Consider the following 10427-nt stretch of genomic DNA (forward strand, 5'->3'; position numbering starts at 1 on the left):
CTGCCAATCCATGGAGTGAGTTGGCAAAAGAGATAGTCAAAATATCACCATTCGATTCTTCTAATGCTTTGCTTGTACAAAGCCAGGCTCTGGGGGATAATGTTTTTGACAACTTTAAGGAGTTTTGTGGAAATAGGAGTTATAGAGATGTTGGCTGGTTGTTGTTAGATACACTGGATACATTACTGAGTGAAAGGAATGGACTTAAGGCTTCAAACGAAAAGCTTCAGTGCCATCTGACAGATGTAGAAATTTCTATGAGTGTCCTGAAGGAAAATCTTATTTCCTGTAGCCATAGACTTGAGAGATCTGTGAAAATAAGACTCAGAATCTTATTGTTAGAGTAGCAACTTTATAACGTAAACTGAAATCTCAATCTTGCATGGTGTCTGCTGTTAAAGTGAGGGCATCGACTGGAAAGGAGTGGGACCCTGAAAAATGGGATGGCAACATATGGACTGATAATGATGTCAGGAGCGAGGGTGAAACCCTACGTCATGCTGAGTCTTCTCTAGATAACCCTGTAATAGTATAGTCTGCCCTGAGGACATACCTGCCCCACCTCCAGCCTGCCTTGAGAAGTTGGCCACCCAACCTCCACTTGAAGGGATTAGCTCTAGAGTGATTAGTCCTGTTTCACCAGATGAAGCTGCAAATGAATGCCCTGAAGCAAATGGCTTGGAAGATATTTCTACTTCTTTTCATGACCCACCCCTACCACCCCTCATTTCTTCCAGACCTATAACTAAACTGAAGTCCCATCAGGCCCCTAAAGGAGAGGTACAAAGTACCACACATGAAGAGGTACGTTATACTCCAAAAGAACTGTGTGAGTTTTCCAATTTATATAGACAGAAATCAGGGAAATATGTGTGGCAGTAGATTTTAAGAGTATGGGATAATGGTGGGAGGAATACAAGACTGGATCAGGCTGAATTTATTGATATGGGCTCACTAAGCAGAGATGCTGCATTCAATGTTATAGCTCAAGGGGTTACAAAAGGCATTAAGTTTGTTTGGATGGTTGGTTGAATCATGGATCAAAAGGTGGCCGACATTACCTGAGGTTGAAATGCCAGAACTGCCCTGGTATAACATAGATGAGGGGATCCAGAGGCTTAGAGAGATTGGAATGTTAGAGTGGATTTATCGTGCAAAGTCTGCTCTTACACCCCAGGAATGTCCAGAGGGTGCACCTTTTACTAGAACAGTGAGATATAAATTTGCGAGTCTAGCACCAACATTCCTGAAGAACTCTGTAGCTGCACTTCTCTGCAAGTCAGATATTACTGTGGGAACTGCTGTCACTGACCTGGAATCCTTAAACACAATGGGGATGACCAGATCCCAAGTTGGCAGAATCCAGGTGGCAGCACTTAAATCACCAAAGACAGGGTGGATGTGGCTATTATACTAGACAGCAAACTTAAAGCAGGAGTCAAAATAATCTGACTCGCAGACATTTGTGGCATTGGCTAGTAAATCATGGGGTACCTAGAAATACAATAGATGGGCAGTCTATTAAATTCTTGTTTGAGCTGTATATATAAAAAAAAGAGTTCTTCGATTCCCGGTGCCTGCCCATGTTAAAAAAAAAAAAGAGTTCTAGGTCAAGTGAACAGAAATCTAACCTGAATTACAAAAACACAGAGTCACGACCCCTTAATCAATTTCCAGACTTGAGATGGCTTACAGACCCAGAGCCCCTTGAATGAAGGGGATGCCAGGTCCCTTTGAGGGAGAACCCTGCTACACTGCCACAAATTTATACTGTTAACCTTCCTCCAAGCCTTCCCCAAGGAGACCAACGGCCTTTTACCAGGGTAACTGCGCATTGGGGAAAAGGAAATGATCAGATATTTTGGGGATTATTAGACACTGATTCAAAAGTGACTTTAATTCCAGGGGACCCAAAGCGTCACTCTGGTCCACCAGTCAGAGTGGGGGCTATGGAGGCCAGGTGATCGATGGAGTTTTAGCTCAGGTCTGTCTCACAGTGGGTCCTCTGGGCCCCCGGACCCATTCTATAGTTATTTCCCCAGTTCCAGAATGTATAATTGGAATAGACATACTGAGCAACTGGTAGAATCCCACATTGGCTCTTTAACTCATGCAGTGAGAGCTATTATGGTCAGAAAGGGCTATTATGGTAGGAAGCCACTAGAACTGCCCCTACCTAGCAAAATATTAAATCAGAAGCAATACTGGATTCCTGGAGGGATTGCAGAGATTACTGCCACTCTTAATGACTTGAAGGATGCAGGGGTGGTGATTCCCACCACATCCCCTTTCAACTCTCCTATTTGGCCTGTGCAGAAAACAGATAGGTCTTGGAAGATGACTGGATTATTGTAAGCTCAACCAGGTGGTACTCCAACTGCAGCTGTTCCGGATGTGGTATCATTGCTTGAGCAAATCAATATATCCCCTGGTACCTGGTATGCAGCTATTGATCTGGCAAATGCTTTTTTCTCAATAGCTGTTAGTAGGAACCACCAGAAACAGTTTGCTTTTAGCTGGCAAGGTCAGCAATATACTTTTCACTGCCCAACCTCAGGGGTATATCTACTCTCCAGCCCTGTGTCATAATCTTGTCCACAGGGACCTTGATCGTTTCTCCCATAAGACATCACACTGGTCCGTTATATTGATGATATCATGTTGACTGGACCTAGTGAGCAGGAAGTAGCAAATACTCTAGACTTACTGGTAAGGCATTTGCATGTCAGAGGACGGGAGAAAAATCCAACAAAAATAAGGGGCCTTCCACCACAGTGAAATTTCTTGATGTCCAGTGGTGTGGGTCATGTCAAGATATCCCTTCTAAGGTGAAGGATAAATTACTGCATCTGGTCCGTCCTACAACCAAAAAAGAGGTACTCTTTGGATTTTGCAACAACATATTCCTCATTTGGGTGCGCTACTCCGGCTCATTTATCAAGTGACCAGAAAAGCTGCTAATTTTGAGTGGGAACCTGAACAAGAGGAGGCTCTGCGACAAGTCTAGGCTTCTGTACAAGCTGCTCTGCCACTTGGGCCATATGATCCAGCAGATCCAATGGTGCTGGAAGTGTCAATGACAAATAGAGATGATGTCTTGAGCCTTTGGCAGGCCCCTATAGGCGAATCACAACGCAGACCCTTAGGGTTTTGGAGCAAAACCTTACCATCTGCTGCAGATAACTACTCTCCTTTTGAGAAACAGCTTTTGGCCTGCTACTGGGCCTTAGTAGAGACTGAACGCTTAACCGTGGGCCACCAATTTACCATGACCTGAGTTGCCTATCATGAGCTGGGTGTTATCTGACCCACCAAGCCATAAAGTTGGGTATGCACAGCAGCACTCTATCATAAAATGGAAATGGTATATATGAGATAGGGCCAGAGCAGGTCCTGAAGGTACAAGTAAGTTACATGAGGAAGTGGCCCAAATGCCCATGGTCTCCACTCCTGCCACATTACCTTCTCTTTCCCAGACCAGAGCTATGGCCTCTTGGGGAATTCCTTACAGTGAATTGACTGAAGAAAAGAAAACTCGGGCCTGGTTTACAGATGGTTTAGCAGGATACACAGGTACCACCGGAAAGTGGACAGCTGCAGCACTACAACCCCTTTCTAGGGTGTCCTTGAAGGACAATGAAATCCTCCCAGGGGGCAGAACTTCGAGCAGTGCACCTGGTTGTTCATTTTGCTTGGAAGGAGAACTGGCCAGAGGTGCATTTGTATACCGACTCATGGGCTGTTGCTAACGGTTTGGCTGGAAAGTCAGGGACTTGGAAAATTGGTGACAAAGAGGTCTGGGGAAGAGGTATGTGGATAGACCTTTCTGAGTGGGCTAAAAACATGAAGATATTTGTGTCCCATGTGAATGTGAACCAGAGGGTGACTTCAGCAGAGGAAGGTTTTAATAATCAAATGGATAAGATGACCCGTTCTGTGGATACCAGTCAGCCTCTTTCCCCAGCAACTCCTGTTATTGCCCAATGGGCTCATGAACAAAGTGGTCATGGTGGTAGGGATGGAGGTTATGCATGGGCTCAGCAACATGGACTTCCACTCACCCAGGCTGACCTGGCTACAACCACTGGTGAGTACCCAATCTACCAGCAGCAGAGATCCACACTCAGCCCCCAATATGGCACCATTCCCTGAAGTGACCAGCCAGCTACATGGGGGCAGGTTCATTACATTGGATCCCTCCCTTCAAGGAGGGGCAGCGATTTGTTCTAACTGGAATAGACACATACACTAGATATGGGTTTGCTTTCCCTGCACGCAATGCTTCTGCCAAAACTACCATCCATGGGCTTACAGAATGCCTTATCCATCATCATGGTATTCCATACAGCATTGCTTCTGATCAGGGAACACACTTCACAGTAAATGAAGTGCGGGAATGGGCACATGCTCATGGAATTCTCTGGTCTTACCATGTTCCCCATCATCCAGAAGCAGCTGGATTGATAGAATTGTGCAATGGCCTTTTTAAAACTCAATTACGGTGCCAACTAGGTTGCAATACCTTGAAGGGCTGGGGTAATATTCTCCAGAAAACTGTGTATGCTCTGAATCAGCTTCCGCTGTATGGTGCTGTTTCTCCCACAGCCAGGATCTATGGGTCCAGGAACCAAGGGGTGGAAATATTTGGCCCCACTTGCTATTACCCTTCGTGATCTACTAGGAAAATTTTCGTTTCCTGTCCCTGCGACCCTGACCTGCCGGTCTACAGGTTTTAATTCCAAAAGGGGGAGTGCTTCCACCAGGAGAAACAACAATGATTCCATTGAACTGGAATCTAAGACTGCCACTTGGTCACTTTGGGCTACTCATGCCCCTGGATCAACAAGCCAAGAACGGGAAAACATTATTGGCTGGGGTGATTGACCCTGACTATCAGGAAGAAATAGGACTACAACTACACAATGGAGGTAAAGAAGAGTTTTCCTGGAAAATAGGAGATCCCCTAGGGTGTCTTTTAGTACTACCATGCCCTATGATTAAAATCGCCCTATGATTAAAATCAATGGAAAACTGCAACAACCTAGTCCCGGCAGGACTACCAATGGCTCTGAAACTTCAGGAATGTAGGTTTGGGTCACTCCACCAGGCAAAGAATCACGGCTAGCCTAAGTGCTTTCTGAGGGTAAAGGGAACATGGAATGGGTAGTGGAAGAAGGGAGCGATAAATATGAACTATGACCATGTGATCAGTTACAGAAATGAGGACAGTAGTGCTGTTTTGTTCATGTTATACTATTTAAGTTGTAAGAATCAAGTTTAAGAATGAATATTACCCAGGGACTTGCACCCTGTTCTGGAGAGATTTAATGTGTTTCCAGTTATATGCAGGGCAGTTGAGTATTGTTAGGTGAAAGAAAAAAATGTGTGTTTTATTGTTTTTTATTTAGAAATTAACTATGGTTTAGGGTGATGTGTATAGCTGCCAGGTTGACAAGGGATGGACTGTCATAGTAAGGTTCATGTGTCAACTTGGCCAAATGGTGGTACCTGTATGTATGGTTGGGCAAGCGCTGGCCTGTCTGTTTCCATGAGGACGTTTCGTAGAATTAAATCATTATCACGTTGGCTGCATCCACAGCTGATTCCACTTGTAATCAGCCAAGGGGCATGCCTTCTGCAATGACTGATGCTTAAGCCAATCACTGGGAGCTTTTTAAGGAGGATTCAGAGGAGCCACCCTCTCTTCCTGCTTTGGGTATGGAACATCCATTCGATAGGAAACTACTGACATTTTAAAAATGAGGCCCTCTTATACAATGCTGGTGGGAAGATATATGCAGATAGTTTGGACAACCACTTGGCATTCCCCAGTGGTGTTGAAGATGTGCACACAACTCAGCAATTCCACTCACACGTATGTGCCTGGAACCCTTCACACATGTGCACAAGCAGACATCACTAGGAATGGGCAAAGCAGCATTTTTTCTTATTACCAAATGATTAGGAGCCCAAATGTCCACCATCAACAGAATGGATAAACTGTGGTACATCCGTACATTGGATTATTAAACAGCAGTGAAGATGAGTGAACTAGAGATGTTCTTGCCATCACAGAGGAATCTCAAAAAAACACAATACAGATGCTATGATTCAATTTTATTAGGATCCCAAACAAGAAAATGATGCAATACCTTGTTCAAGGATACAGATAACCAAAAAGAAAAGCAAGGATATTATTATATTAAAAGACACAATTCAGTACTGTTGTTATATCCAAGAGCAGAGATGGTCATGCAATTCAAGAGGGACATGGAGAGGGTTTCAAAAGAGCTGCCAGTGTTTTATTTGTTAAGTTGGGTGGTGAATATTTGGTATTTATGATAATTTTTAAAAAATACTGTGGCATATGTATAAAGTTTGTTATTAAATTTTTTAAGAGAAAAAGAATGAGACACTCAAGAAATTAGCAGCAATGATTACTTTCTGGGAGGGGAATGGGGACGAGGAGGAAGGGAGACTGTGGAAAGGCTCTCAATATCATCACATTTGTGTATTCATCACCATGATCATTTTAAGAACATTTGCATCACTCCACAAAAATAAAAAAAGAAAAAAAAATACATATCTATACCCCTTATAATCGCCCTCATACTGACCACTAATACTACAATCTACCCAATTTTATACCCCTTCCTCTGCCCCCTATTATTTATTTATTTTGTCCTTTTTCTTTTTTTTTCTTTTTTACTCATCTGTCCATATCCTGGATTAAAGGGAGTATCAGCCACAAGGTTTTCACAACCACATGGTCACACTATAAAAGCTATATAGTTACACAATTTTCTTCAATAATCAAGGTTAATGGAATATAGTTCAAGTTTCAGGCACTTCCCTCTAGCCACTTCAATACACCAAAAACTAAAAAGGGATATCTATGTAATGTGTAAGAATAACCTCCAGGATAACCTCGCGACTCAGTTTGAAATCTCTCAGCCACTGATACTTTATTTTGTCTCATTTCTCTCTTTCCCTTTTTGGTCAAGAGGCTTTCTCAATCCCTTGATGCCAGGTTCCGGCTCATCCCCAGGAGTCAGGTTGGGAGGGAAATTGTTAACTGTAAACTATGTGATATCATTTGATGTGGGCACCATATTCAGGTGTTAATTAAAAAATTTTTTAGATGAAAAGAAAAATCTTAGCATTAACAAAAAAAAAAAGGTGCAGACCAGAGGAGCTGGACCCCAGGGTCACTGGTGTGGACGACTTGTCCTGGGAGGCCACTGGAAAGGCCCACATCCAAACAGAATGTGAAGGGATTCTCCTTAAAAATGCAGCAGCTACTATATCAACAGACGAGTAGAATATATGGAATAAAAATAAATAATAGGGGGAACAAATGTTAAAATAAATTTAATTTGAAATGCTAGTGATAGATGAAAGCGAGGGGTAAGGGGTATGGTATGTATAATCTTTTTTTTCTGTTATCATTTTATTTCTTTTTTGTTGTCTTTTTATTTCCTTTTCTAAATCAATGCAAATGTTCTAACAAATGATGAATATGCAACTATGTGATATTAAGAATTACTGATTATATATGTAGAATAGAATGATATGTTAATATTTTTTGTTTGTTGTTAATTTTTTTAATTAATTAAAAAAAAGAGAGAGAGGCAGCTTAGAGAGAACAGGAGCCAAAAGCAACGAAACCTGGGAGCAAAGGACCAGCAGATGCTGGCCATGTGCTTTGCTGTCTGACAGAAGAACCCCAGATGCCAGTGGCTTTTCTTCCGAGAAGGTATTGTCCTGTTGATGCCTTAACTGGGATATTTTCGTGGCCTCAGAACTATAAATTTGAAAACTAATAACTCCTCATTGTAAAAGCCAACCCATTTCTGCTCTATGGCATCCTGGCAGCTTTAGCAAATCAAAACAGTTGTATGCATCCTGCTCCTTGAACACTTAATACATCCACATACATTTCCTAAGACAAAGGAGATTAATTTATGTCACCACCTTAAGTGCAGATATCAAACAATTTAACATTGATATAAAGCTGACAGTCTATATTTCATGACCCCTGCTTTTAAATGAACTATTTCAGGCATTCAAGTAAGTACAGATAAAAAGAGAACCAATACCCCTGTACAGTGAGTGATTCACGAGGTCTGCAATGGAGCCCAAGAATCTGAACTTCTTACAAGTTCCCAGGTGCTGCTGCTACTGCTGGACCATACTCTGAGAATGATAAATTAGAGGGTGGCCTCATTCCTTTTTAATGGCTGTGTAGTATTCCATCCACTGGATAGGCAGTCATTTCTTTAATAAGCCCTCTATTGTGGATCATGTCGGTTATTTCCATTTTATTACTACCTCAAAAAGAGTCCACACAATGGATTATTATTCAGCCATAAGATAAGGGATATGGGGTATTTTGGGTTTTCCTTTTTTGTGTGTCTATTATTTTTCTCTTTAGAGCAATGAAAATTGACTAAAATTGAGTGTAATGATGATTACACAACTAAGTGATGATGCTGTGAGATTCTGATTGTAAACTTTGGATGAAATAGATGGTGTGTGAGAATATCTCAATAAAATCTACAGATAAATAAATAAATAAATAATAGGGGGAACAAATGTTAAAATAAATTTAGTTTGAAATGATAGTTATCAATGAAAGGGAGGGGTAAGGGGTATGGTATGTGTAATTTTTTTTTCTGTTGTCTTTTTATTTCTTTTTCTGAATAGATGCAAATGTTCCAAGAAATGATCATGATGATGAATATGAAACTATGTGATGATATTGTGAATTACTGATTATATATGTAGAACGCAATGATCAAAATAGGAATATTTGTGTTTATTTGGGAGTTTTTTTGTATTTTAAAAAATAAAATAAAATAAAATGTTTCCTCTTTTAATGGATTCCAGTAAACTAATCAAGACCCATCTGGAATGGGTGAAGTCACATCTCCATCTAATCAGTTAATACCCACAATTGGGTGTGTCACATCTCCCTGGAGAAAATCTGACCAAAAGATTCCAACCTACAATATTGAATCAGGATTAAAAGAAACATCTGCTCCTTCAAGACTGAATCCAGATTAAAAAACATGGATTTTCTGGGGTATGTACTTCCAAACCAACGCAGTACTTACCACTTAATAACATAGTACATGTATATATTTTCTTATTTATCTTGTTTAAGTTCTGTAAACTCATTGAGTGCCTGGATTTTTTTGTTTGTTTTAAAATGGCACGCTTATTTTTTATAATGTAAATTCATTGTACAGAATGCAGATAAAGAAAAATAAAACAAAAAAAGACCCTAATTTCAACCAGAAATAACTATTGTCTTTGCTGCATATTCTTCCATATGCCTATAAATAAAGCAGAATATTGTAAAAAAAAAAAAAAAAAAAAATGCAGCAGCTCATTGTGGAGAAAAGGTTCTGCCTCATGGGGAATTTTAACCCATCCTGAGGGTTCTACTTTCAAAACAGAATCTGGAACCTGCCCACCTCAACCTGCTTCCATGGCCTCCACCCTGGTCCTATCCGGTCTCTTCTCGCACCTGTTCTGTGGAAGCAGCCCCCTCACTGTTGTTCTTCCTCGCAGTCTGTCCCTACGTGCAGTCACAGGGACTCGATGAACAACTGAGTCAGATCAGAGCCCTCCTCTACCCTGAACTCTCCTCCTGGCCTTCAAGGCCTCACCTTTCTGATCTTCTCTCTCAGGGCTTGCTCCCTGGCTCACTCTGTTCCACCCACAAAGGCCTCCTGGCTATTTCTGGAACACACCAGGAACATTTGTGCCTCAGGGACATAGCAGTGACTGTTTCCTGGGCTTAGAATGTTCTTCCCCCTAATATCCACATGGCTCTCTTCTTCCACTCCTTTAAATCTTTATTCAAGGCCACATTCTCAGTCAATCCTCCCTTGACTTTCAAGCAAAGCAAACTGTCTTCATACACTCCCCATCTTCTCATATTTTGCTTATCTTGCTTATTATCCATGTAAAATATCATCTCGAGGGGGGGAAGGATTTTTAGCAATCACCATTTTATCCAAAGTGCCCCAAATAATGTACATCAGTAGAACAAACGACCATAGGGCAGGCCCACCTCCAGTCCCAAATGAGCCCAGATTCTACTGAGAAGACAAACTTAAATAAACTAGGTATTTTCACACAGCAATAAGACCAGAGAGGGAGATAAAAGAGGAGCTATGATTACAAAGGTCTATGGGTGCTAACTGGGTTGAGGTGGTCTGGAGGTGACATTTGAGCCAAGGAGCAAAAATCTGAGGTAAGAGCCTTCTAGGAAGTGGGAACAGCCAACACAATGGCCCCGAGACAGAAAGGAACACTGGGTGCAAGTCTGGAACAAGTGGAAACAGGTAGGCATAAATAACACTCCATGGCTACCCGGGCGTTGAGGAGGCAAACCACTTGCTCTTTCATAGGTGGTG

General features: G+C 41.7%; 1 long non-coding RNA gene across 1 annotated transcript in view; it reads right to left on the reverse strand.

Annotated features, from left to right (window-relative positions):
• Positions 1-10427, reverse strand: part of LOC143659224 (uncharacterized) — a 49357-nt gene that overhangs the window by 35908 nt on the left and 3022 nt on the right. The window lies entirely within an intron of this gene.

The sequence above is a fragment of the Tamandua tetradactyla genome, chromosome 16 (assembly GCF_023851605.1).
Source record: "Tamandua tetradactyla isolate mTamTet1 chromosome 16, mTamTet1.pri, whole genome shotgun sequence".
NCBI lineage: Eukaryota > Metazoa > Chordata > Mammalia > Pilosa > Myrmecophagidae > Tamandua > Tamandua tetradactyla.